Below are 27,659 nucleotides of genomic sequence, written 5' to 3' on the forward strand. Positions count from 1 at the left end.
TTCCCCGTAATCATCTCATATTCTATATAAATTCCCTCTAGTTTATTTATATGATGTTGACCACTTCCTGTAGGACCTAATCATCTCATTTCGCAAAGTTACTAAAATTCAAGCATCTCATATTCACCATTCTGTTTCTCTCATTGTGGTTATCTCACATTCAGACCTCTGTCTCATCATTCCAGTCACCTGGTACGTAATCAAATAAGCTGTTTTGGTCTTCTTGTGGTTTCTTCTATCTTTCTCGTCTAAATTATCTCACGTTCAGACCTCTGTCTCATAATTCCAGTCACCTCGTATGTAATCAAATAAGCTGTTTTGGTCTTCTTGTGGTTTCTACTATCTTCCTCGTCTAAATTTCTTCTCAACGGCCAAAATCATAAGGAAAACATAAACATATATATACGACGCGCCTAGCAATTATCACCCTTGAAGTGCCGAGTTCTGTGCTCATAATTGTTATTCTAACACTTTACAATTAGTCAACTTTAAGCTTCTCGTCACAAAACACATTAAGCCTACCAAGTGACATGTCTGCTGGACTGGCTCGTCGTCGGCTTTAAGTGCAGAAATTATTAACAGTTGCCCTTCCGGTTTCTGGGTATAGATTCCAGACTCCTGCTCTCTCTTTCCGGAACATTTGACAGTCGAACTCCTCCAATCATCTGTGTATTTGCATGACCATTGTGAGAATTTGGCAATATATATACTGTAGGAGACATAACATATGATACCATGAGCCGATTCACCTCTTTGCCACCAGAAAATCTCTCAACACAGTATTTGGGCTGGAGGAATCTCTCAACACAGTATTTAGTTATGGAGTATTTGGGCTGGAGGAGACTAGTGATGTTGCATATTATCAAGTACCAAGTATGTTGAGGTGAAGCTGCTATGGAGGACCTTACTTCTCTGTGAAGGTGAGGGCTGTCTGTAGTTGCCAAGCAGGAAGTGATTGTTTTAATCATTTTGTGCGGTTTGCAGTTTTGTTATGCTTGCTTTTGAGAGGAAGGAAAACCAGGGAGGTGAGGCGTAGCTTAAGATGGAGCGGAAGAATTGCTTAAAGAGGATGTTAAAGAATCCTTTATCTTTATCTTTATCTTTACCTTTATCTTTATCTTATCTTGAGGGCATCTATTTTGTGTTGATGTTAATGGTGTGGGGAGGGCATATCACGTGTATGTTTATGTAATGCCTGGAATGGTTGATGTTTTGATCTGTGGGAGTAATTGTCCATTTACAGTGACTGGGGGGATGACAGTAGGACTCTTGTCTGTCAGAGTTAAAAGAGATGCAGACATTCTATTCTGAGGCACTTGGTCCAGCTGCGTACTGTAGCGCTGTGATGTGATTGTGAGGCCGACTGCATATGAAAAGACCTTCATGTTGAGGTCTGCCAGAGATAATGGGAGGTGGTGTGAGTTGGTTTTAAAGAGATATTATCGTGTACAATGTTTCTCATCATTTATTACACGTACATGATTGGCATTATCTAATTAGCAAGATTAATTATTTCATCCAAATTACAACTTTACCAATATATAAATCACCATAAAGAGGTTTTTATCTTTACTTGGTCTTGACTGTATGTCTGTCACAAGCTAGTCTCGTGAAGTTGGCTTTCTCTTCATTTTCTCGTCCTGTGAAGATTAGATGAAAGCCTTATTAGCATTCATTTATGTTGATTCTAATGGGATTGTAATATGATTATATCACGACTGTGTTGGACAACAGTATCATATGATGACTTTCTCACGATTGCATTACACGACAGCTGGCAATGTCTCTTAGCTCTGTCTTGTGTTGCGCATGAATCGTGAAATTTCTTTGATTGTGTTGTGACCATATGGTCATTTCATATGAGCATTAATCTGACTTGATGTGTCATATTATTACTTCAGTCTTCTAACATGTTCAGGTGGGGTTCCATCTATCCTCCCATGACCCCTCGCTCACTGTCTCCCCTCCATCTATCCTCCCATGACCCCTCGCTCACTGTCTCCCCTCCTCCGTCCTCCCATGACCCCTTGCTCACTATCTCCCCTCCTCCGTCCTTCCATGACCCCTTGCTCACTATCTCCCCTCCATCTATCCTCCCATGACCCCTCGCTCACTGTCTTCCCTCCATCTATCCTCCCATGACCCCTCGTTCACAATCTCCCCTCCCCGTCCTCCCATGACCCCTCGCTCACTGTTTTCCCTCCATCTATCCTCCCATGACCCCTCGTTCACTGTCTCCCCTCCATCTATCCTCCCATGACCCCTCGCTCACTATCTCCCCTCCTCCGTCCTCCCATGACCCCTCGCTCACTGTCTTCCCTCCATCTATCCTCCCATGACCCCTCGTTCACAATCTCTCCTCCCCCGTCCTCCCATGACCCCTCGTTCACAATCTCCCCTCCCCCGTCCTCCCATGACCCCTCGCTCACTATCTCCCCTCCCCCGTCCTCCCATGACCCCTCGTTCACTGTCTCCCCTCCTCCATCCTTCCATGACCCCTCGCTCACTATCTCCCCTCCTCCGTCCTCCCATGACCCCTCGTTCAGTGTTTTCCCTCTGCTGGTGCTGCTGCCTCTGATGCCTTTGTCAACTTCACAAATTTTGTTTGACTTTAAATCATGGGACTGAAAATTGCTCTTCCCAGAACGGCAAAATGTTTTCCCAATCCAGTTCTGAAAAGTTCGATGTAGAAGTGTCTTGTTGACGATATAAGTGCGTATTGCACGGTGTGTTAAGCTATGAAAGCAAGAGAGAAACTTTGTGATAGAAGGAAGGTAAAAATTGTAGTTGGTGAGGTGAAGGCAGAGATTGGATATTAAAAGGAAAGATAAGTAAACGCACGAAATTCAGCACTATAAAGCAAGAGAGAAAAAAACTTTTAGCAAAAATGTAAGTGATTGTAGTATATGATAAGACTGAAAAAAAGACTGATTCCTGACTCGAGATTGTAAGGGCTAAATCAGGGTATGGTTAAGTTTATCATACGGGTTGTAATAAAACGTAGTGATGAGTTGGTAATGGGTGAAAGCATGAAAAGATTTTGACGCCGTGTAGTAGAAAAGCATGCGACCATTATTTCTAAACTAGATCGCCGTTTCCCGTTTTATCAAGGCAACATCAGTGATAGACGAAGAAAAGCCGTATTTGCTCACATCCATTCTCTAGTTGTCATGTGCAATGTACTGAAACCGCAGCTCCCTATACACATCCAGGCCCCACAGACCTTTCTATGTTTTACCCCAGACGTTTCACATGCCCTGGTTCAGTCCATTGACAGCACTTCTCACCCATTATACAACAATTTTACAATTTACTTTGTACTTTAACCCTCCTGTATGTTCAGGCCCCGATCGCTCAAAATCTTTTTTCACGCCATCATTCCACCTCTAATTTGATCTCCCACTTTTCCTTTTTCCCTCCACCTCTGACACATATATCCTCTTTGTCAATCTTTCCTCACTCATTCTCTCCATATATCCAAACCATTTCAACACACTCTCTTCTTGTCTCTCAACCACTCTTATTTGATTACTACACATCTTTATAAACCCTTACATTACTTACTCGATCAAACCGCCTCACACCACATATTGTTCTCAGGCATTTTATTTCCAACATATCCACTCTCCTCCACACAGCCTTATCTATAGCCTATGCCTTGTATCTATATGATATTGTTGGGGCTGCTGTACCTTCAAGCATACCCACTTTTACCCTCTCACTTAACGTTCTCTTTTTCCACGCTTACTTCAGCGCTCCCAGACTCTATACACTGTGTTCCAGTTCCCTTACTTTACATATACTATGGCTGAATTTCGTCAGCCATGTATCAGATAAACTTTGGGGGTCTGTCTAAGTTCTCTTGTGAAGTGATATAAACCTTCACGTATTTCAGTTCCCTCTTGACCTTTGCGTTCTTCGCCTTCAGTGTTTGTTACTACACATCTTGAAGCTTTGCTTTATGACATCTACTGAACCATTCCCCCTCTCCCTCCTTGTTAAAATTCCCTCTATGTATGAAGCGAGAGGCACCCATGTTCGTACTCCTTTACTACAAATATCACTAATATTTTCATCCATGTTCAATGGAATCTAGTAAATGAACCCCATTTCCTAATCTAGATTACAATAGAAATTAAGTTGTGTATACGCGTAATTACCATTTGCGTTTTACGGGGAAAGAGTTTTACGTTCCCACAGGTGCGTCTCTTAATCTCGTATATATGTACTGTATATTTGCTCCAATGTGTGTATGCATACTCACGCACACCCCAGCCTAAGCCAGGTGCGTGTGTATAATTACCTGGTTGTAATAACCTATTTGTACTGTACGGGGAGGGAGTTCTACGTTAAAACTCACGGGGCCTCATTTCTTAAACATTTTCTACCGGACGATATACACTTGAAATTTACGTATACTGTCTGAATTAACTATACTATTAGCGTGTGTGTGTGTGTGTGTGTGTGTGTGTATGTGTGTGTGTGTGTGTGTGTGTGAATCCTAGTTATGGACATTAACACAAACTCGAGATCAAACTCCATCTACCTAATTCCATAGGCCACTTGATCCCAGGGGGTAACGTGTACACAGTAAAGCTAACCTTTCCCCTATACATCACTGTCCAGCGAGACACCAGCTCCTCCGCCTGCAGCTCTCTCATTCCGATCAGTCATTTTCGATCTCCTGCTTCTTTATGCCCTCACTCTCCTTGCAGACGCTTAATATAACATTTTCTCTTCCTGGCTTCATTCTTTCTTAACGCTATGTTTCTCGCCTCCGTCAGGTTCTTCCTCACAGTAAAAACCAAATCTTTTGTTCGATGCTTCTCATCTATGAGAAAAAGTCTAATTTCGACATTCATGTGACGATCTCATCTACTATGTTTTATATCTTTCTCGTCTTCATCAGCTCTTCCCTGCACCTCCCTTCCTCTACAGACTACAGTAACGCGGATAAAAAGGAATCCATTTCCTTCTTCCATATTTTCTTTTCGTTTCCTAGTACTGCACGTCTCACTCTTTTCCATAGGTTTAAATTGAACTACTCCTGAAAGGCTTCATGGCAAGTGTGGGTTAATGTGACCTTCCCTAATGAGTTTCATCATAGCTCTTGCAACCTGCCATTCCCTCAACAGTCTCTGCAGTTTCCCATCGTCTATTCTCTTCATCACGATGGAAAGAAGACGTAAAATATTCGCAATTCTAGACAGTCTTGCGCCTCTCATTATCTACCTATGCCTCACACCATGACCCTCTCTTGTCGCAGGAGTTCTTGCTTTCTCTTCTAAACGTAGCTTTTTTTTATTTTCTTTTCTCGTACATATCCAAGTAATCTTGAAGCTCACCAAATGTCATCTATCGACTCGTCCTCTGATACTATCAGCTGCCTAAACAAGTATTCTTTTTTTAGTAACTTCAGGCGCTGTTCAGCACCACACGAGCGTTTCCATGTTTCTTGTGTACATACAACGAACTGTTTATTTGTTAATTTCCTTAATCGTTAATACCAACAATTTTCCTTTGACCTTTAACAAATTCGTTCTGCATCTTGAACACTGTCTTGCAGTAGTTACCATTGTTTGAAAACTTTAGCAAATAAGATACATCGGTGATTCGTTGTACTTTTGGCAGACGAGACACAAAGGTTTTATTCTTCATAGTAAAGATTGATCAACTCCTCATCTTACAGTGATCAAGATACAACCAGGGCATAATATCCTGATCAATAATAATCATACTATCAAATGATCAATACTAAACTCTCTTTTCCTTCTAGTGTATACATCTTCCTCTGATTTCATCATAATAAAGTCATTTATGCATCTAATGTGTTTTTTTTTAAAAGACATAAAATGTGGCAGAAAAATTTAAGGAAATAAGACCCAATCTTACCCAGACATAAGTTGCCCATGGGACTGGCTAGCGGAAAGCAATCTGGAAAAAGACATAAATAAGTTAGAGGTTCATCAGTCCTTCTTACCACTGTGGATCATAAGATAATATGATGAGGACCTCAGAAGGCAGGAAGGCGAAGAGAAATCCAGCCATGGAGTAAGTGTATCCTGCAGCCCGCGGAGAGCGCATAATCCAAAGTAGCATGTAAACCACTGAAGCATAAAAACCAGTATAGTTTATAAAAGAGTTTACCACATAAACCAGTGACGTAATCGAAACCAGTGAGCACATAGATCATTGAAGCACATAGACCAGTGTGCTATATCAAACAGCGTAAAATATAATCAGTGTAAAATATAATCTAATGTAATGCATAAAGAAGTACAGTCAATAGACCATTACAGCGTCTGTCTCCCACATCAGGTGATCAAATGTACCAGTGTAGCAAGTGAATCAGTTAAGCACATAAAACAATGTAGTGTATTACCCCTGTGCCACAGAACCTGATGTAGCATTACATAAATCACTGTAGCACATGAACGAAAATAGCACAATAGCCAGTGTTACATATGTTTTATTGTAGTTATAAACCAATGTAGTGTATAAACCAGTGAGGCACGTGAGCCATTCTAGAACGCATGCCATTAAAGCAAATAAGTAGCATGCAAACAAGTGTAACAAAACCTATTTTCTAACTAAACCAGTGTTGCATGTAAACCATTGTAGAGCATAGACACACACACAAACACACACACACACACACACACACACACACACACACACACACACACACACGCCCATAAACATACAAAGACATTTCAACGTATACATACATACATACATACACAGACATATACATATATACACATGTACATAGCCATACTTGCTGCTTTCATCCAATCTCGTCGCTACCCCGCCACAAACGAAATAACATCCCCTCCACCCCATGAGTTCATGGGGAAATGAAACACGGTAAGTTCCTAAGTGCACTTTCGTGTAATGATCACATCATCAAGGAAGACATGAATGATATATAACAGTCAGTTGATATACAACGAAAACACGTATCTGGGACGCCATTCGGTAAACTTATTTACCAAATGGCGTGAATGGAAGTCGTGGATCCCAATTACGAAAGAACAGAGAAGGGTTGATGTGCTGAAGATGAAATGGCTAAAGACAATATTTAATGTGAAGATGGACATAGGTGTTAAGAAAGGACAATGGAAGAGAGAAGTCTCTTTAAAGTAACTTGATATCTAAGCTTTCCCCCTTTGGCGCTTACTTTGTCCAGACTGGTCGTCATGTGACACTGATGACCACCATGATAACATTACTGTTATAGTACAGGAGGGGAATATCTGTTATCGATGACTTCATGTGATCCCAGGTTATCCAGCCTCACTACTCATCAACGAACGTCACGTAAATGATATGATTTCCATACTTCAGCGATGGTAGTCTGTATATAGATCTTAACAACACTAATAATGGGCGTACTGGAGGTGGAGACATTGTGTTTGGAGAACTTGTGTCCACAGGAGCCAGAATTATGCCTAGAAATACGAAATTGCTTTGGTACATATGTTAGAGTGTCTTATGGCAAACTTCCTTTATCTCTGAACAAAGAATCTGTTCTTCCCTGAAAACTGAACCTACAATCCTTCAGTAAGATAAAGGACAGGCTTTGAAAGACCAATGGAACCAGGTAGTAAGATGAACCCTTTGCTAGCCTGCAAGCCTGGGGTTAGACACCCCAGTTATGCAAAGTGAATTCTCACACATTTGCATACCTGCATACATTTAATCCATCCCAGGGGTTATGGGATATGGGAGCTGAGTTAGTGATGATAGATGAATACCCACACACACACACACACACACACACACACACACACACACACACACATATATATATATATATATATATATATATATATATATATATATATATATATATATATATATATATATATATATATATATATATATATATATATATATATATAAATATATATATATATATATATATATATATATATATATATATATATATATATTTTTTTTTTTTATACTATTCGCCATTTCCCGCGATAGCGTTCCATCCTATAAATGCCTGAGTGTAAGAAATTCTCAATGAATCATCATCCAATATTCAATTCAAATATTCCTTAACAGAAAAGATTAATGAAGCACCCACTAAATATAGACCAACATACCTGCACTTGAGATATATTGGGATGTTGATGCTACACTTTATCTAATGAAGCAAAACGTGTGGTGAGAAAAATTGAAGAGGAAAAAAAAAGGAAGCCAGAAAGTGTTAAATATGCATTGGTCTTTAACAAACAATACACACACACACATACACATTATATATATATATATATATATATATATATATATATATATATATATATATATATATATATATATATATATATATATATATATATATATATATATATATATATATATATATCCCTGGGGATAGGGGAGAAAGAATACTTCCCACGTATTCCCTGCGTGTCGTAGAAGGCGACTAAAAGGGGAGGGAGCGGGTGGCTGGAAATCCTCCCCTCTCGTTTTTTTTTAATTTTCCAAAAGAAGGAACAGAGAAGGGGGCCAGGTGAGGATTTTCCCTCTAAGGCCCAGTCCTCTGTTCTTAATGCTACCTCGCAAATGCGGGAAATGGCGAATCGTATGAAAAAAAAAAAAAAAAAAAATATATATATATATATATATATATATATTTTTTTTTTCAGAATCCATGATAGATTATTAGATAAGGGTGGAAAAAGACAACAAGAGCACTTTAGTCCTACGTTTAATTTCAGGTCACCATCCTCAGGTATGGACACCAGGTGCAGCTCAGGTCAGCCCACCCTCTGGACGCCGTGACGTCATATACGAAGATTCACTCAAAGTCAGCTGGTTATAACAGGGTCTTATTTGTCAGCTTGGATGAGAGTTACTAAGTGTGCAGTTCGCTCGTGAAGCTCGTACAACATTCATGCATCACTGTTGTACAGATGGACTTTGTGGCGTCTGCTCTTAATCCCATTCCTTAAGAGCAGCGAAGCCACCAGCGAGGAGCTCAAGATTAATCTAGGTAAGACTGAGCTGGGCAAGATTAAGCTGGGTAAGACTGAGCTGAGCAAGACTAAGCTGGGCAAGACTGAGCTGAGTAAAACTAAGCTGGGTAAGACTGAGCTGAGCAAGACTAAGCTGGGCAAGACTGAGCTGAGCAAGACTAAGCTGGGCAAGACTGAGCTGAGCAAGACTAAGCTGGGCAAGACTGAGCTGAGCAAGACTAAGCTGGGCAAGACTGAGCTGAGCAAGACTAAGCTGGGCAAGACTGAGCTGGACAAGACTAAGCTGGGCAAGACTGAGCTGAGCAAGACTAAGCTGGGCAAGACTGAGCTGAGCAAGACTAAGCTGGGTAAGACTGAGCTGGACAAGACTAAGCTGGGCAAGACTGAGCTGAGCAAGACTAAGCTGGGCGCATAAGGACTGAGCTGAGCAAGACTAAGCTGGGCAAGACTGAGCTGAGCAATGACTAAGCAAGTAAGGCAAGACTGAGCTGAGCAAGACTAAGCTGGGTAAGACTGAGCTGAGCAAGACTAAGCTGGGCAAGACTGAGCTGAGCAAGACTAAGCTGGGTAAGACTGAGCTGAGCAAGACTAAGCTGGGCAAGACTGAGCTGAGCAAGACTAAGCTGGGTAAGACTGAGCTGAGCAAGACTAAGCTGGGCAAGACTGAGCTGAGCAAGACTAAGCTGGGCAAGACTGAGCTGAGCAAGACTAAGCTGGGCAAGACTGAGCTGAGCAAGACTAAGCTGGGCAAGACTAAGATGAGTAAAACTAAACTGGGTAAGACTGAGCTCGACAAGACTAAGGTGGGTAAAGTGAGCTGAGCAAGACTAAGCTGGGCAAGACTGAGCTGAGCAAGATTAAGCTGGGTAAGACTGAGCTGAGCAAGACTAAGCTGGGTAAGACTGAGCTGAGCAAGACTAAGCTGGGTAAGACTGAGCTGAGCAAGACTAAGCTGGGCAAGACTGAGCTGAGCAAGACTAAGCTGGGCAAGACTGAGCTGAGCAAGACTAAGCTGGGCAAGACTGAGCTGAGCAAGACTAAGCTGGGCAAGACTGAGCTGAGCAAGACTAAGCTGGGCAAGACTGAGCTGAGCAAGACTAAGCTGGGCAAGACTGAGCTGAGCAAGACTAAGCTGGGCAAGACTGAGCTGAGCAAGACTAAGCTGGGCAAGACTGAGCTGAGCAAGACTAAGCTGGGTAAGACTGAGCTGAGCAAGACTAAGCTGGGCAAGACTAAGATGAGTAAAACTAAACTGGGTAAGACTGAGCTCGACAAGACTAAGGTGGGTAAAGTGAGCTGAGCAAGACTAAGCTGGGCAAGACTGAGCTGAGCAAGACTAAGCTGGGCAAGACTGAGCTGAGCAAGACTAAGCTGGGTAAGACTGAGCTGAGCAAGACTAAGCTGGGCAAGACTGAGATGAGTAAAACTAAACTGGGTAAGACTGAGCTGAGCAAGACTAAGGTGGGTAAAGTGAGCTGAGCAAGACTAAGCTGGGCAAGACTGAGCTGAGCAAGACTAAGCTGGGCAAGACTGAGCTGAGCAAGACTAAGCTGGGCAAGACTGAGCTGAGCAAGACTAAGCTGGGCAAGACTAAGATGAGTAAAACTAAACTGGGTAAGACTGAGCTGAGCAAGACTAAGCTGGGCAAGACTAAGATGAGTAAAACTAAACTGGGTAAGACTGAGCTCGACAAGACTAAGGTGGGTAAAGTGAGCTGAGCAAGACTAAGCTGGGCAAGACTGAGCTGAGCAAGATTAAGCTGGGTAAGACTGAGCTGAGCAAGACTAAGCTGGGTAAGACTGAGCTGAGCAAGACTAAGCTGGGCAAGACTGAGCTGAGCAAGACTAAGCTGGGTAAGACTGAGCTGAGCAAGACTAAGCTGGGCAAGACTGAGCTGAGCAAGACTAAGCTGGGCAAGACTAAGCTGGGTAAGACTGAGCTGGGCAAGATTAAGCTGGGTAAGACTGAGCTGAGCAAGACTAAGCTGGGTAAGACTGAGCTGGGCAAGATTAAGCTGGGTAAGACTGAGCTGAGCAAGACTAAGCTGGGCAAGACTAAGCTGGGTAAGACTAAGCTGGGTAAGACTGAGCTGAGCAAGACTAAGCTGGGCAAGACTGAGCTGAGCAAGACTAAGCTGGGTAAGACTAAGATGAGTAAAACTAAACTGGGTAAGACTGAGCTGGACAAGACTAAGCTGGGCAAGACTGAGCTGAGCAAGACTAAGCTGGGTAAGACTAAGATGAGTAAAACTAAACTGGGTAAGACTGAGCTGGACAAGACTAAGGTGGGTAAAAGTGAGCTGGGCAAGATAAAGCTGGGTAAAACTGAGCTGAGTAAGATTAAGCTGGTTAAGATTAATCTAGATAAGATTGAGCTGGGCAAGACTAAGCTGGGTAAATCATAGGATAATGAAGAAGCAAACATTCAGAAAAAAAAAAAAAAAGAGCATAGATGATCACAGATGATATACATATACAGATTTCTCTTTGGACACCGACGATGGTCCTGGACTCAGCCATTAAATCTAAAAGTCAAGCTCATATTTATATGAAGTAATGTGATTATTTGGGGTTAGTCAGCTGGCACCATCCTTAGCTGACAGTTCGTTCGTAGCACCAGCTAAAATTCCTCGTTAACTTGTGAAACCCAACCAGAATATTTTCCCATTATCAGAGACGTGGAAACTTCTGAGAAATACTTTTTGAAACTTAATTTTCATTTAATTGCAGTTTGTACTAATGTATCTGCATAGTATTCAAATTCCCTCTAGGAACTGGGTTGGAATCTCTCTGGAATTCCAAGTTTCTTCTGTGAATAATTGAAAAGTTCGTTAATCAATGAGAAAAATGAAATAGATGAAAAAATAGAAATAAAGTTCTACTTGTAGGGAAGATATGTTGATCTTATGTACTTGTTTTTGCTCAACATTTAAAAAATCTGTAACGAATAAAAGAAAAAATGAAATACATTTTGATATCCCAAGGTTATCGTTATTGAACTTTCATCCAAAAAACCTAAAACAAGTAGGAAAACTGTGTATTTCCCTGGAGAACATCTGACACATAAATTGGAAAATTTAGTCCTTTAGAAATGAAATACATTTATGAAAGCTGGTATAGGATAATTCCTGTCCATTACAATCTAATATATTAATATTTCATTCTATAATTCATTGTCAGATCTTGCTAACAATTCATAAAACAATAGGAAGTTTATTTTCTCTTAATTTGGACGTATATATATATATATATATATATATATATATATATATATATATATATATATATATATATATATATATATATATATATATATATATATATATATATATATATATATATATATATATATATATATATATATATATATATATACTCCAGTAAATGATATTTGTTGAAGAATTTTAAGAATAGCATAGAGATTGCAGTTTTCATGTGGTATATTCCCAGGTTGCACAATCGATATCATCTTTGGTTCTTATCATGTGAAAAACTAAAACATAACAAGGGAAACAGGAAAATGGAAGATAGATATACTGTATGTATGAGTCTAAATATAGATGCATATGTGAAGAAAGCTTTGATTTTCTTCGGCTTTTTATGTTGACTCTTTTTTTATCTGGTTCCTCGCCTACATTCAAGCACTTTTATTTTCAACACACTCTCTTTATCATGACTGATAGATACGTTATCTTTGAAAGCAAAAATGTATCAATAAACTGACAAATTTGAAGTCTGATAAGAGAACAAATGTGACATATATATCTGTTCTTGGATCTTGTAATGAAAACAAATGATTCGAAAATTCCGCATCACAAATTTCCGAGTTTATTTTGTCAATCCCTTTGGTATATGAGGCTTCAAACACGACAAGCAAACTGTAAAGCCTTACACTTGAGATAGTTTTCATGTTCTTTTTTACCGTCGGTTAGAATGTGTAACATGAGGAAAAAAAAATAATAATCGTTTTTTTTTAGGAAATATGAAACTACTTTTCTTTTCCAAAGATTCTCTCTCTCTCTCTCTCTCTCTCTCTCTCTCTCTCTCTCTCTCTCTCTCTCTCTCTCTCTCTCTCTCTCTCTCTCTCTCTCTCTCTCTCTCTTGGCTGTTGGAGGTTTGTATGTTTTATGGTAGTGCGCATTCATACGCACTATATGCGTATAAGTACCTCCATGTTGTACAGTTAGGTTCTGTAAAATGGTATATGCTGGTTGTGTAAGCCTATGTGGGATGACCAATGGAAACCCCGTTGCTCACCATCGTGAGACGAGGGGTATTCGATCACACAGTATTCGTATGGTCATATCCCTTTTAGCCTAGCGGTAGCGCTCCCGCCTCTTACGCAGAGGTCCCGGGTTCAATCCTGGCTGTTGAAGGTGTGTGTCATATGGTGATGCGTTTTCATAAGCACTGTTTATATATATATATATATATATATATATATATATATATATATATATATATATATATATATATATATATATACATATGTATTAATAAGAAGGCAGACATTTAAGATATGTGTTAATCATTAGATATATACATGCCAAATGTTTGCATATATCAACTCGGGCAACATTAGAAATATGACGTTAGTTAGATAGTTATTTACAAAAGACATGTATCTATTTGATCCGACCTTCTGCTACATTTGAATCGCCTGACACCCTAAAATAAAAATATACTTCGATCCTGAGTCTGAGTAATTCATTTAGAATGTGATATATGTTTTGGGTCTCTCAGTGTAAGTTAAGTGGTAGACACGAGAGACTCCTCACACACCGATGGATTGCGAGTCTGTAGAACATGCAAGTGGAACTATAATTAATTCTTTTCTAGTTCAACAATACATAAAGTCTTTGAAGCTGATGGTGACCACAAGTTCTTTCGTATGCTGTCAAGTGTTGTAGTGCAGCACCTGACTAAAAGCATAACAGAAATACACAGGCTTCAGTGACTTTACTCAAAGACGACCAGATAATGTTCTCAGTGTGAACTTTCTTAATATAACACGAGACATCATCGACCTATATTGATTCACTGTTCCTGCAGTCACTCGTTCACAAAGTACAGAGACTAATCTTGATCTCTTCCAAGGTCTTTCATCACTTCGCTCCACCTCACACCACTGTTGTTGATATCAATGTTAGAAAGGACACAGACAAAGGACACAGAACTGTACTACACCTCAGTACAGAAGCTGAGTCTTGTTGAGTTACAGCTTTAGTTGGTTGATCATCATCTAACTCTATTACATAAAGCCAGACGTACTTATGGCACTTAATTCATTATCTAATGATTAAAAAACGCCCTTATTATCGTGATCACTAGCATGTTATATACCATTGCAGACAACATGTCTTGATTATGTAATCAAGTAATTTACAATTATTTCATTATTAGAATTATCCTCTCATCCAAATTTGGATTCATTTTCCTAGAATCATCAGTCAAGTCTCTACTGTATCATTCCCTGGAAGTTATACACATTACTCACCTTGCTTCAGCCTACCACCCACTCTGAAGCTGAGCACCGGATGAACGTATAAACAGAGCCATTAGAGAGTAAACTCAAAGAGAGACGCTATAGCTTCCAGGCCTAACTTGAAACTCTTAACAAGAGATGTTTACTTTACAAATACCGTCTACATTTGTTTAACAAAGAGACAAATCCTTCTTTTACAAGGTTTCTATTTTACCTCTTGAGACCTGCTATAATAAGGAAACGTGTACTAATTCGTCCTTGTAGAGGATAATGTTTTCCCTTCACAAACCGTAGGTTCATGATCATTTGTTGTCTACCGGAATCGATATTGTTGGAATCCATCCTACTACGTTTTACGAATGATTAATAAAAGAATAAGAGTGACTACAATTCTTATGGTGCAGCATTCACTAAACTTGCCTATCTTAAAGAGAATAGTCAGACCCACATATTATCTATATCACTATGGAGTGATTTATGTACGAATATGTTAGGGAGGGAGAGACAGATAGAGGGAGAGAGAGAGAGAGAAAGATACACAGATAGACAGAAAGATAGGTAGAAATAAGTATGTATTGTACAAGTGCATAGATTGAAACACGTACTTTTTTTGTTCAGCAAGGATTGATTTTAATGTCTTCCCAGGATATAACACTTTCCCTCCAACAGCTTCAACCAACATACGCAACACACACACACACACACACAAACACACACGAACCCTACCCGATGTGAATCAGGCAATCAGAAATTTTCTCTTACTGCAGACTTTTACCAACGAGCTCTGGCGGCCACACGATGGGTTTTCTAATTTAATGTTTTTACGTTGTTCAAAAAATTTTAATTCCCTCTATGGTTGTTGTTCCATTTGCTACTTGTGTGATTTCCAGAAATCATAAAATGGCTAGGTTATGTAGGGATATGTGCCAGAAGTGGGACGCATCCCATGGAAGGGACTCGCGTTGCTGGTGGGGCGTCTAGGTGGGAGGCGTACGGTTCAAAAATGATTATCAGATTATGGAGATAAGGTGTTGCCTTGACGAGTCTTTATAGCTTTTTTTTTCCGCTGGTCTGACATTGCTATGATATGATTTTGCTTTAGATACTTTCTGGCTTGAAATGAGTAAATGATATGAGCAACATAGCATCAAAACTATTGAGGAACATTGCATTTTTCTTCCAAACACCTTTATAAGCAATCTATTCTTGCCACAGGAAGCATGAAGAAGAGGGAAAGATACTATTCTCAACTCGTAACAGCTGCTTGGGTTACGGTTTCAAACGCTACTACGAGAACTGTAATGTTTACCAACAGTAGCACTCCAAGCCCTCCACCCTGGTGACGTACACACACACGCCTAAGTTTTGTCACAAGGTTGTTTTCAAAAATACAGCAACAGAATTTATCTTAATGATATTGTATTCGTTATTGTCTTAAATAACTAACTTATGGTCAGAATAATACTGAAATAAGTCCAAACTTATTTTTGTCAGGGTCAGATCAAAATTTCTCGAAAGAAATGAATATGGTCCGTCTTTCTTTCAAAATGTTGAAAACGATAGTTCAAACCTGATTGGAGACTCTCTTAACTACACCGAAAGATGATACCATTGCAAAGTATTACTGTGATTGGAACTAAGAGAAGACCCAGGCAACACTGTCACATTACGTATCAGTTGGTTAACTAAGACGTAGGAGCAAGACTGGCATTGAAAATGAACTTATCTATCCAGGTATCTTACTGTTTTCATACAGGTATACATAATAGAATTTAAGTTTCAGATAAAAGCTGATCCTTTTGAGAGTACATAATTGCAGGTGGATATATATATATCCCTGGGGATAGGGGAGAAAGAATACTTCCCACGTATTCCCTGCGTGTCGTAGAAGGCGACTAAAAGGGAAGGGAGCGGGTGGCTGGAAATCCTCCCCTCTCTTTTTTTTTAATTTTCCTAAAGAAGGAACAGAGAAGAGGGCCAGGTGAGGATATTCCCTCAAAGGCCCAGTCCTTTGTTCTTAACGCTACCTCGCTGACGCGGGAAATGGCGAATAGTATGAAAGAAAAAAAAAATGTATATAGATGACAAAATTTTAGAAGTGACAAGACGTTGAAAGATATTTTGTTTACTGTTTACCTGGAAATTTGCCCAGAGTAGTTTATGAAGGATATCACATAAATGGTTATGCTCTTTAGCGTCTTCCTCTCAGACAATAGTTGATTTTGCTTTATTTTCAAAATTCATAAATCGCCTTAAGACAGTGATATGTGGAACTAATGGGTATTCATTAGTTGTAGCTCAGATATGATTTTTATTTCCTCATTATTATCTGTTTTCATTCTTTCATTTAACTAGTTATGAGAGTCTTCGGGTTTTGCAATAATCTACGAAAGATGGCCCAACAATTTTCATTAAGTCTTTCATCTTCGATATTTTCAAAACTTGGAGGTATTTTCGCTAGTGTGTTCGCCTCTTTTCAGACCAGCTATAAATCGAATTACAATTTTTTTCCTTTGAAAAATCACGACTGAATCTAATTCTGTACCGCCTTCGGCATTCCAAACACTTTTGCAGTGATATAGTTTGAAAGAATTTTTCGAGTAACGTAGCCTCAAAACCCTCACGTTCAGTATATAGCAAGTTAAACGAGAAAATACCAGTATGTCTTTATGCATCATCCAAATTGTACTAAATGTGCAATACCGACGCCATGCGTCCATCTATACTCATACCCAAATATTCTATGTTGTGTCCCAGTGAAGGCGAATAATTCTCCTATATAGAAAGAGGTTGCAGTTCCAGGAACAAATATTCCTATAAAGAAGAGCTTAGTAATATTTTCTTAATTTACGGTGGGTTTATACGTTAATCTCTCTCTCTCTCTCTCTCTCTCTCTCTCTCTCTCTCTCTCTCTCTCTCTCTCTCTCTCTCTCTCTCTCTCTCTCTCTCTCTCTCTCTCTCTCTCTCTCTCTCTCTCTTAGGTAAGCAGTAGATGGTAGACAGCCACCGAACAAGGAGGGATACCATCGGTACAACCCAACTGAGTACCATCAGTGTTTGCATCAGCTACGAAATTACGCAGGGCTTCAGTCGCTGTCTAGTGCATCTTTTTTATACCCATGTAGCTGTCTGGACTTTTATCCTCACACACACATATGTGGGCAGCTGGCTTTCAGTCTAAAAGCATACAATAACACCTTCACATATATATAACACCTGACAGAGTGTAACTCACAACTCAGATCTTCATAACATTGTGTTTTTCTTCAGCGAATGTTTCGTGTTATCGCTGCCTGGTGGAACATCCTACGTTGTAGGCACTCCTGAGAAGTCCTCAGTTGTCTGTAATTAGTATATCAAGAAACCTGGAGAAGTTGAGGAGATCTGTGAGTCCTTGAATTGCATTTTGGCCAAAGTGTTTTATGTAGAAACATGATACGTTATGAGAGCCATCTGAACTGTAGGTATTATGTGGGTTTATCTTTTCCATGAACTTCCTCACTTCCACTAGATTTATGTCAACATTGTACAAGACATCATCCCTCCTCTAGGCTGGCAGTGGTGGTATCTCTGGATCTTTGACTGCAAACATTCTTCAAAACTTTGAATGGAGGCTCTCACCTCCTCCTCTGTCGTAGTAATATCCTCATCTAAAAATCTGTTTCTTAGTAGATGAATCTTATACAATAAACTTGACTCGTGTAAATTTGTGAAATACTTTTGGGCTTTTTTTTCTTTTTGAGTCGTCGTTTAAGTTTCTGTCATGCCTCACGTGTTCCTCTGGTCTTAGAATGTTGAAATTAATTCTGACACTCTTGTATCTTCACCCATGTGTTTCTCGTGTCTCTCATAGTGGCTCTGTGTTTCTCTTGCTTTATTGCTCCTCTTAGTCCATTCCTCTCAATCTTTCTCGTCTTCCTCTCATCGTTTCATACTATTCGTACATATCTCTTTAAGCCCTACCTATAAATTTCACAAAGTCTAATTTAACAGTGGTATATACCTAGATCTGAAATTCTGTCTCTCACTTTGTTCCCTTGAGCAAGCTGCTAAGAGCTTCTTAGTTTCCTTCGTGATACTTTCTCCTACATTGGATCAAAGGTTTGTTTTCAAGCACATCCGCTGTGTAGTCTATCTTAAGTTCAAAGGATCCCTTTTTTCCAGTCGGAGGTCGATAGATAATGTTTTCAGTCATAAAGATAATGAGGTGATATGATAGTACATCAACACCTCTAATTGTAGTTACTATTGAGATATGATGGTGGTACAGTACTGTTCCCCTGCACGAACTAAGAACTTAAACCTCCATTCTTCTTTCCTTCAAAGGTGTCCCACTGTGTTTTCTTTGAGGTGAAGTTCCAGAGAATGACAATTTGCCACCGCGCTGCCATACACAGCGACAGTCGCTAATGCCCTTGATGTCCTTTCATTATTTTCAACAAAATGTTGTTCTGATTAATTTCTTCCCCGAGGGTTGTACTGTACAACAATAGGATTATCTGACGGATGATTTCTACATTTACAATCTCTCCCAGAATGTAATGTCTATTAGGCATAATTTACTGTTATTTCTTGGAATTTCATGATCCACTTTCTTGTATTCTTTCTCTTTCCTTGTCATCGCATATCCTTCTGAGAGAACCGCGTGTGATTTAACAATCTCATTTACTTTGTTCTCGAATATGACCATAATGTTTGGATGACTCTATTACGCTTGATCAGTAAAAGTCAAGTTTCTCTCCATTTCCCTACATATCCATCAGCATTTATATACGTAATTTATATAACATTACACGATTTTTTCATGCAAAAGGTTAAACCTGGACGAATATATTAGGAAAGTATTCATCAAGCTATCGGTATTCATCAAGCTATCGGTATTCATCAAGCTATCGGTATTCATCAAGCTATCGGTATTCATCAAGCTATCGGTATTCATCAAGCTATCGGTATTCATCAAGCTATCGGTATTCATCAAGCTATCGGTATTCATCAAGCTATCGGTATTCATTAAGCTATCGGTAAATGACCAGTTTTCTATGTAATGTCGACTGCCACTTCTGTATAGTAGTATTTGGCTGCGTCAGAGGAACGTTCATACATCACTTGGATTTAGTATGGCTTTACTAGCAATGTTCAACGATAATAACCTACAATCCATAAGTCTGTCTACACCATTTATCTCCCTCCACTCGCCTTGTCATCATTCAACACAAATATGTGACGTTAAGAAGTACTAAGTAGGGCCAGCAGCAATGATAATGGCTACTTTCTGCTAAAGATATTGACGTGTGTAGTGTCACACATACCTATTTGTGGCACAGGGCTCTTATTCCCTCGAGATATTTCATGTTAATATACTGTACAAGTTCCCCTTATCCTTCTTGCATTGTGGGTCAAGCTCCTGCGCTCGATCCTAAGTCAACATCGGGTATATATGTGGATCACTTATTCTTCCATTAGGAAGGTTAGATCTAGATTTGTTTTCATGGAATATGATTCTCTACCTAAGGTTACGCTACTGACTTATGGAGGAAGCCTTAAAGTGGGTGTAATGCTTAAATCTCGGCTTGGTGTGGTTGGCATATGAAAACAAAATGGATTTGGAAGCAGGAAAACATATCCATCAAAATTATGTGAATAATAAGTCTGTTTAGACGTAGAAGTGAGAGGCCATCATACAATGTTCGCAAGTTCTTTATGCGCTTGTTCTACGACACAGAAATGGAAAAGTGATAACCATCAGTTAAAAAAAAAGCGCTAATGTTATTCCGATATATGTTAGCTGTACTGTGCATCACAATTCTTACTTCTGATGGTAAAGAGATTGATAGGAGCAGTCCATAGTAAACACACAATGCTGTGTACTTCGTAGTTGTTCGAGGAGTGTAGTTTTAGATGGTTTCTCGCACTTCGCTACCTACATCGTCTTTCTTGATAGCATCTGCCACCCCTGTTGTCTGGGAATTATTCAATTCCGTTCTGATTCTTTCTTTCAGAGTAAAACCTTCCAGGAGCTAGTCTGAGACTGCCAACTGGAGTGTTCCGTAGAGAATGCAGATCATAATGCATGATGCAAGTTAAAGGGTTTGAACCTTCGTAGATTACAGGAGATCATAATGCATGATGCAAGTTAAAGGGTTTGAACCTTCGTAGATTACAGGAGATCATAATGCATGATGCAAGTTCGAACCTTCTTAGATTACTGGTTTAAATATCCAAGCTATCGTGCTTGGCAGAGTAAGTAAACTGAACCTCTGGTATAACCCTGCAATCTACTTGCCAGTAAATTCATAGTCAGAGAGAAGCAGATACTCATGAATCATATCTCGAAATGTTTCTCTAGTCTCCGGAGCACCAAACTACTTGGAATTTCGAGTCTTCACAAGCACTGAGGTCCATCATAAAACGTCACATATGTCAAATTTAATATCTGCAGCTGAGCTTCTAACGATAACGTAAAACTTGCTCTTGTAAATACGTGGTTGTGAATAGCGTCAGCTGTCTGTGTAACGAGAACGTAACATCTCTGTTTGTTGGCACTACGGTGCGAAGATCTTCAGCTTTAGCGCTCGCGTTACGGCAACATCTTCAGGTGCTGACACTGGGATGTGAGTCGTGGTAGGTTACGTTTCTAACGATAAGGTAACATCCATTGTTGTTGTCATTTTGATGTGAACTATGTCGTCAGTGTTCCTACAAGTCTTGACAGAAAATTAGCCTTAGTATCTTACCAACCAATATACATATATATATATATATATATATATATATATATATATATATATATATATATATATATATATATATATATATATATATTCGTGTGTGTGTGTGTGTGTGTGTGTGTGTTTATATATTTTTAAACTAAGATCATTCGCAGCTCCACTTTAATGCAGTGGTGGCATTGATTTTAAGTTTATGGTTGTGGATATGCTGCATTTTTGTTTTTGTTTTATGAATCTTGCTTCACTGAGTGACCCAGAGACATATCCCACAACCTCCCTCGATAGCTGAGTGGGGCTACACCTCATGTGGCTCCACCACGAAGGTTTATATAAAGGATCAGAACTGTGAACTGGCTGATATAGGTCGTCTGTAACCTCTGACTTTATCAAAGATTCACTAAGCAAAACTCTAGCACCTCCTGCTGCTCTGGGATGATTAGTATTCTACTAACTCGGGCAGAGAGTTTCTGTTAATATTGAAAACTGAAGTATCAAGTTATCATTTTCAAAGTTTCAGCTGTCATTCAAAAATGTGCCTGGACGTCCACGTAAGGCACATGTTTTGCATACGAGTGAGAATGAACTGCTGCATGTTTCCTCAGTGACTGACGTCGTCTGGTACATTTCAGTCTTACTTCCTAGCATGTGTGGAGGTAATATTTACCTTAGCCTCTGGTACTCACATGTCCTTTACCCTCTCTATAAGGACTGTCACAAGAAACGGGATTGGGATTTATCCTTTCAGAGAGTGACCTACCTTACCAAGGCAGGCCAAGAACGATTCATCTGATTTCACTGGTAGTAATGGATACAAACTCGTGGCAAAGTACTTTTTCTTCAACAGAATTGTTAGCACATAGGACGATTTACCAACTACACTATCCCTGGGGATAGGGGAGAAAGAATACGTCCCACGTATTCCCTGCGTGTCGTAGAAAGCGACTAAAAGGGAAGGGAGCAGGTGGCTGGAAATCCTCCCCTCTCTTTTTTTTTTTTTTCCAAAAGAAGGAACAGAGAAGGGGGCCAGGTGAGGATATTCCCTCAAAGGCCCAGTCCTCTGTTCTTAACGCTACCTCGCTATCGCGGGAAATGGTGAATAGGATGAAAGAAAAAAGAAAGACTAGTTGAAAGCAATACCGTGAATACATTTAAGCATAGACTTGAAGAATGATTTGCTTCAAATTCGAGAATAATTTATCAATACCTTTTTGGTCTCATCCACTATCCCAAACAGCCTCGTTGGGACCCCAGTGGTCTGTTACTGTTTGAATTCAGTTATTGTCGTAGTCAGTGTAGAGGCGCGGGAGCTTTTGCTCTACTTTAGGAGGAGAGATCAAGCCAGCCGGATGGACTGGAGGCGAGACGGGCTAGGCTTAAAGAGAGGGACTGGACAGATACGAAGTGAACCAGGTGATACCCCCACGACCCACACCACAGGAACCAGCGATACCCGGTACTCCATACCATTATGATACCAATGATATACGACTACACTGATGATAAAAGTGACCTTCTGTCGGTTCTGGCGACGCCTTGACACGACTTCGTAGGCTGATACATACGTGTATTCTATCGATCTTACCTGGATAAAAGGTTAGGTGTTACCCATGTGTGGGACAGTTACCGTATATATGACGAGTATGTGAGCTGTCTCCTTGCATTGTGGTGACTGATGGTCATTGAATCACATTACCTATGATCTTGTTCGTCAGTGGTTTACTAATGTTAGTGAGCAATATGTGATATATATATATATATATATATATATATATATATATATATATATATATGGAAAGCTCTGTAGTGAGGGGGCTCGATATACCTGCTCTAAAATATCGAACTCCATCACTTGCGTAGGAAAATTGTTCCTGTTAAGAGGATTTTGCAGCAGGTCTCCGCTTACCTGTACGGCCTCCAGCCTTAGCGCACAAGGAGCCTTAATAGCAAGAAATGGCGCTTTTGAAAGGAAAAACTTTGATCATAACTGTGATGGAATTTGAGCCTGGCTTAGCACAGAGAAGATCATTACTGTGTATCTACACGAGGAGAGAGAGAAAGATGCTCAACCTATACTTGGAATATGATTGCGTAATGGAGATTTCGCTAGTCCATAGAAATTACGTATTTTGATGGAAATGCTGAAAGTGTTTCGTAGATTTGATAACTGGTTTGTTATCATCTTGTGGAGGAATAATCGAAAATGTATTGGAAAGAATTATTGAAATGATGAATAAGGAGAAAGGATCTCCATTTATGATACTGTCGCTTGGAATTCCTATAAAATGATAATTCTTCGAATATAGTGGTCGCATGCGGCCATTTCGTGAGCACGAATGAAACTAATATCTTGGATGGATTTGCCCTTCATGATGTAACTATTTACGGTCGATGACGTAAGAATATCAATCACTATTCTAACCATTACAGAATTAATTTTTTCCGAGAAAAATCTGACACTAGAAACTGACATGCCTTCCTCTCTGAGGTGCATAAGACTTCAAAGGTGTAGCGACTTGGGACAGGCCGTTAGTGAGACAATAGAAGGAACCAGGCGAATCTACCGGCGACGGCATCAAAGGTATGGCCATAATGAGAAAACTCAATGATCTTCAAAAAAACCTGTTAAGTGTTCAAGTGTTCGCCGGAGGGACTGAAGGTTGCGTTTGTGAGGTGAGGAAGTGCGTTAGCGCAGGTAATGATTCTCGTTCCTCTCACAGTTGACCATCCTTTGTAGAAAAGAAAAGTTTTCAGCTCGAACCAGGAATGTCTATGTAAAAAAATTCTTATGTGGATACAAAGTTGGATAATGGCTTTCTTTGGGATGTTATAACTTTATGGCATTCTAGCACTGACTCCCAAGGTTTAAACCAAAGATAATCGGCTTTAAGATATGTTTACTTGACAACTATACCATAGGATATTCTTTAAGATATGTTTACTTGACAACTATACCATAGGATATGCTTTAAGATATGTTTACTTGTTAACTACGTACACCATAGGATATTCCATCCTTACCTTCGCCTTCTCTTTAGCTTCTGGAGCGAGTCTTCCTTAGCGTTAAATCTCCTACAACCAGGCTGTGGTGAAGTTATGATATACCAGACACTACATCAAACTCCTGGAAAAGGTCTCGGTATACCTCAACATATTCATAAAAACAAAACATCTCTACTTGCTCTCCGGGTCAGAAACTTTTAAATCAGAATTCTACTTTTGTAGCTTCGACAACATCAAATATCATTTCCTCCAGAAGAAAACATGTGATCCATTATTGACCTGTGTGAGTTGAATTTAGTCTCACCAGATGAAGACCACAACGTAGTAGAACACAGTTATGAAATGAGAGGAGCTAGCTGAAGGTCAAAGCATTGTCATCAGAACTAATAACAATCTTCTCTCAGAAACCTCCTTCTAAGTGTAGATCTTCAGGCTAAACTAACAATATTCACTCAGAAACTTCCTTCCAAGTGTAGATCTTCAGGCTAAACTAACAATATTCACTCAGAAACTTCCTTCCAAGTGTAGATCTTCAGGCTAAACTAACAATATTCACTCAGAAACTTCCTTCCAAGTGTAGATCTTCAGGCTAAGCTAACAATATTCTCTCAGAAACTTCTAAGTGTAGATCTTCAGTCTAAACTAACAATACTCTCTCAGAAACTTCCTTCCCATCAGAACATTCTGTGTCAATACGGAAGGACAGTTCCAGGTATAACACTTCAGATAAGACTAGACTAGAAGACTAGATGAACAACGGAAGCTGCTTACATCACAATGGACAACGCATCCACCCATCAGTCTGGTGTGTCACACTCTAGCGTGGGTCAACAGGTCATTAACGATCAGAGCGGCAAATGGGGTGGAGCCAGCGCTCGGGGATGACCAGTCAAGAGGACGTATTCCTAAGTAAACGGGAAAGTGATCCTGTAGGAGCACATATGGGTTGGTTCTGCATCATTTTCTCTGAAGAAGGCCTCTTGTCGGAGCGCAAGAGATGAAAGCGCGCGCTCCTGTATCATTCTAACTCGCCTTGCCATCATACTTCCACTCACATTTCAAGAACCCCGTCTGTCTGCTGTTCAAACTGTCAAAGAAAATGACATATGGCAATGTTTGTTGGGCGATTATTAGTGATGATTCATAGTATAAACCTCTATTCTTAGGGGCATTTATTATTTACTCTAAACTGGCCATTGTTCGTATTTCTTTTACAATTCCATTGATTCAGATTTTAGCCTGGCTGGATTCATACCACGTACGACACCGTCCAAAGCGAACCTTAAAGTGAGGATACAGGTTTTCATTCTGTTTAAAAGTGTCCCGAACTGGTATTGCTGATATCCCACGAACCTCAACTCACTTTTCATAAAAACCTCAATAGTGTTTTATGATCCAGATGAGTTTCAGAGGTAACGTTTTGATCAGATCAAGCTGTTAATCACTCAGTGTGAAAATTAAATGTCCTAAAATTCTGTTTTCATTCTTCTTCGTTGAGGTATGAAAACTTTATTTGTATATATGGTAGCGAAGTCTTCAATTAGATCTGAGTAACATTAGACCACAAGTGTACACCTTGGTAAGTGATATGAACTCAATAAGGATTGGATGTAATATACAATATTCAGCTTCAAATGCTGCCTGAATCCCTAACACAAAGGAAGACAAAGAAGTTCAAACAGCAACACACCTTTCCTTTGTGTCCTTTCGACAAGTACATGAATAGCATAGCTGGATTCTAAGATATATACACGGCTATGTTCACCATCTTATGTATGCATTCAAGACGACGTGTGAGCTACACGAGGAGACATCCATCTCCAGCTGCTCGAATATATAAACAATGTAGATAGTGACATCCAAATTCCCTACGTCAGGCATTCCATTCTGTATGAAACGATTGGTATTGACGATGAACAGGAGAGAGGCCTGGTGACGAGAAAGATACTGCCTTCTTAGACGTCTAGAGAGAGAGAGAGTTAGGACGACCGACAATGAGTCAGCTGCAATACTTTAGAAGGTCCTTGAGAGCCAAGTCCGTCGGTTCGATTCCCTCTGGGAATCGACCGACGTGCCAATCTGTAAATCAAGAGTTAAGCCAAGTCTACAGCAGAGGACAGGGGCCAAGTCTTACCTCTATAAGCGAACAAAATTCAAACACGGACTTTTCCAGGAGTACTGACACACAGTCAAACACCCCCAGATGTTGACGTAGTCCTGTGTCGAGTATTATGTCATCACCGAGTTAATTAGTTGCAGTAATTCAAGAGTATATGCCGGTGTCGTGCATCAAAAGCACTAACACACTCAGCTACTCCCAAAACACTTGCCTGTCATGATCTTTCTTCTCATGCCCAGGTGCATAGGCCCCAGTAATCGCCCATCTCAAACTGTTGTAGTTTTCCTCGTCAATGAATATCCATTAAAGATATACTATATATAATTCAATGATAAAGATTCCTCTATAATGATTGAAGATGATTCGTTCACTTGTGATTAAGTTTTCATGAATCGTCCGGAGTTAGAAATAAATCATATCCAATAAAAGTTGTAAATAATAATCATTTGTCATTAGATTTCTTCCCCTTATCTCCTTTCTCATTGTTTGAGCGTCTACTTAGATCTTTGTCCAGTTTTCTAGTGTCCCTTCTTCGGCAGTGGTTAATAGTTATTAATTTAACGATCTATCATCTATATAATGAAAATAGATGGTTGGCCTAATAACCTCATTTGGGCCATGAACCATTATTAAGTCCAACACACATCAATAAAGTCATCAGCTCTGGATTACCTTACATGATGGGCAATTCCCTGGTGTATCTAAGGCAATATATTGCCAGGCTGCAGCTCTGATAGAAAATGTAATTGTGTTCTTTAAGTCCAGCTAAGTAAGGATAAGTAAGAGAACCTCATTAATCTCGTCAGTCCAAGATTGCCTGGCATGGCAAGGCAATTTCGTGTTTTATTCAAGGCGAGAGATGACGAGGAGCTGCTTCCATCTCTCATAGAGTCGTGCCTCTGCTCTATACGATCTTCCAAGAAAGACTCCTCTTGTTTAAGATGTTTGTTGACGTACTCAGTTTTGAGATGTATAGTGTCTGAGACTGACATATAATAATCTTGTTTGTACAACCAGCGGTGAATTTCAAGAATATATACGAGTCTCTATCTACGTATGTTGGAGATGTTGTTTCTCTCTTAAGCACAGACGATTATACCCCTTGTGTTTCTAGGCGTGACTTCAGCTTCCTACGTAGTCATCCAGGCTACGTAAAATCATGGGTATGATGACCGCTCCTCGCTGAACATCTCATACAACAAAGTAGATTTGTTAATCTACGCAAAATGGGCTCTGCATTATAGGCTCAACATAACTTCTTCCTTGTCATTAACATTAATGATGGACATATCAGTGCGTTCTACTACTTAAAGAAATTTGAAAGAGGCGATCACCTAT

This window comes from Panulirus ornatus, chromosome 24, assembly GCF_036320965.1.
Source record: "Panulirus ornatus isolate Po-2019 chromosome 24, ASM3632096v1, whole genome shotgun sequence".
Taxonomy (NCBI): Eukaryota; Metazoa; Arthropoda; class Malacostraca; order Decapoda; family Palinuridae; genus Panulirus; species Panulirus ornatus.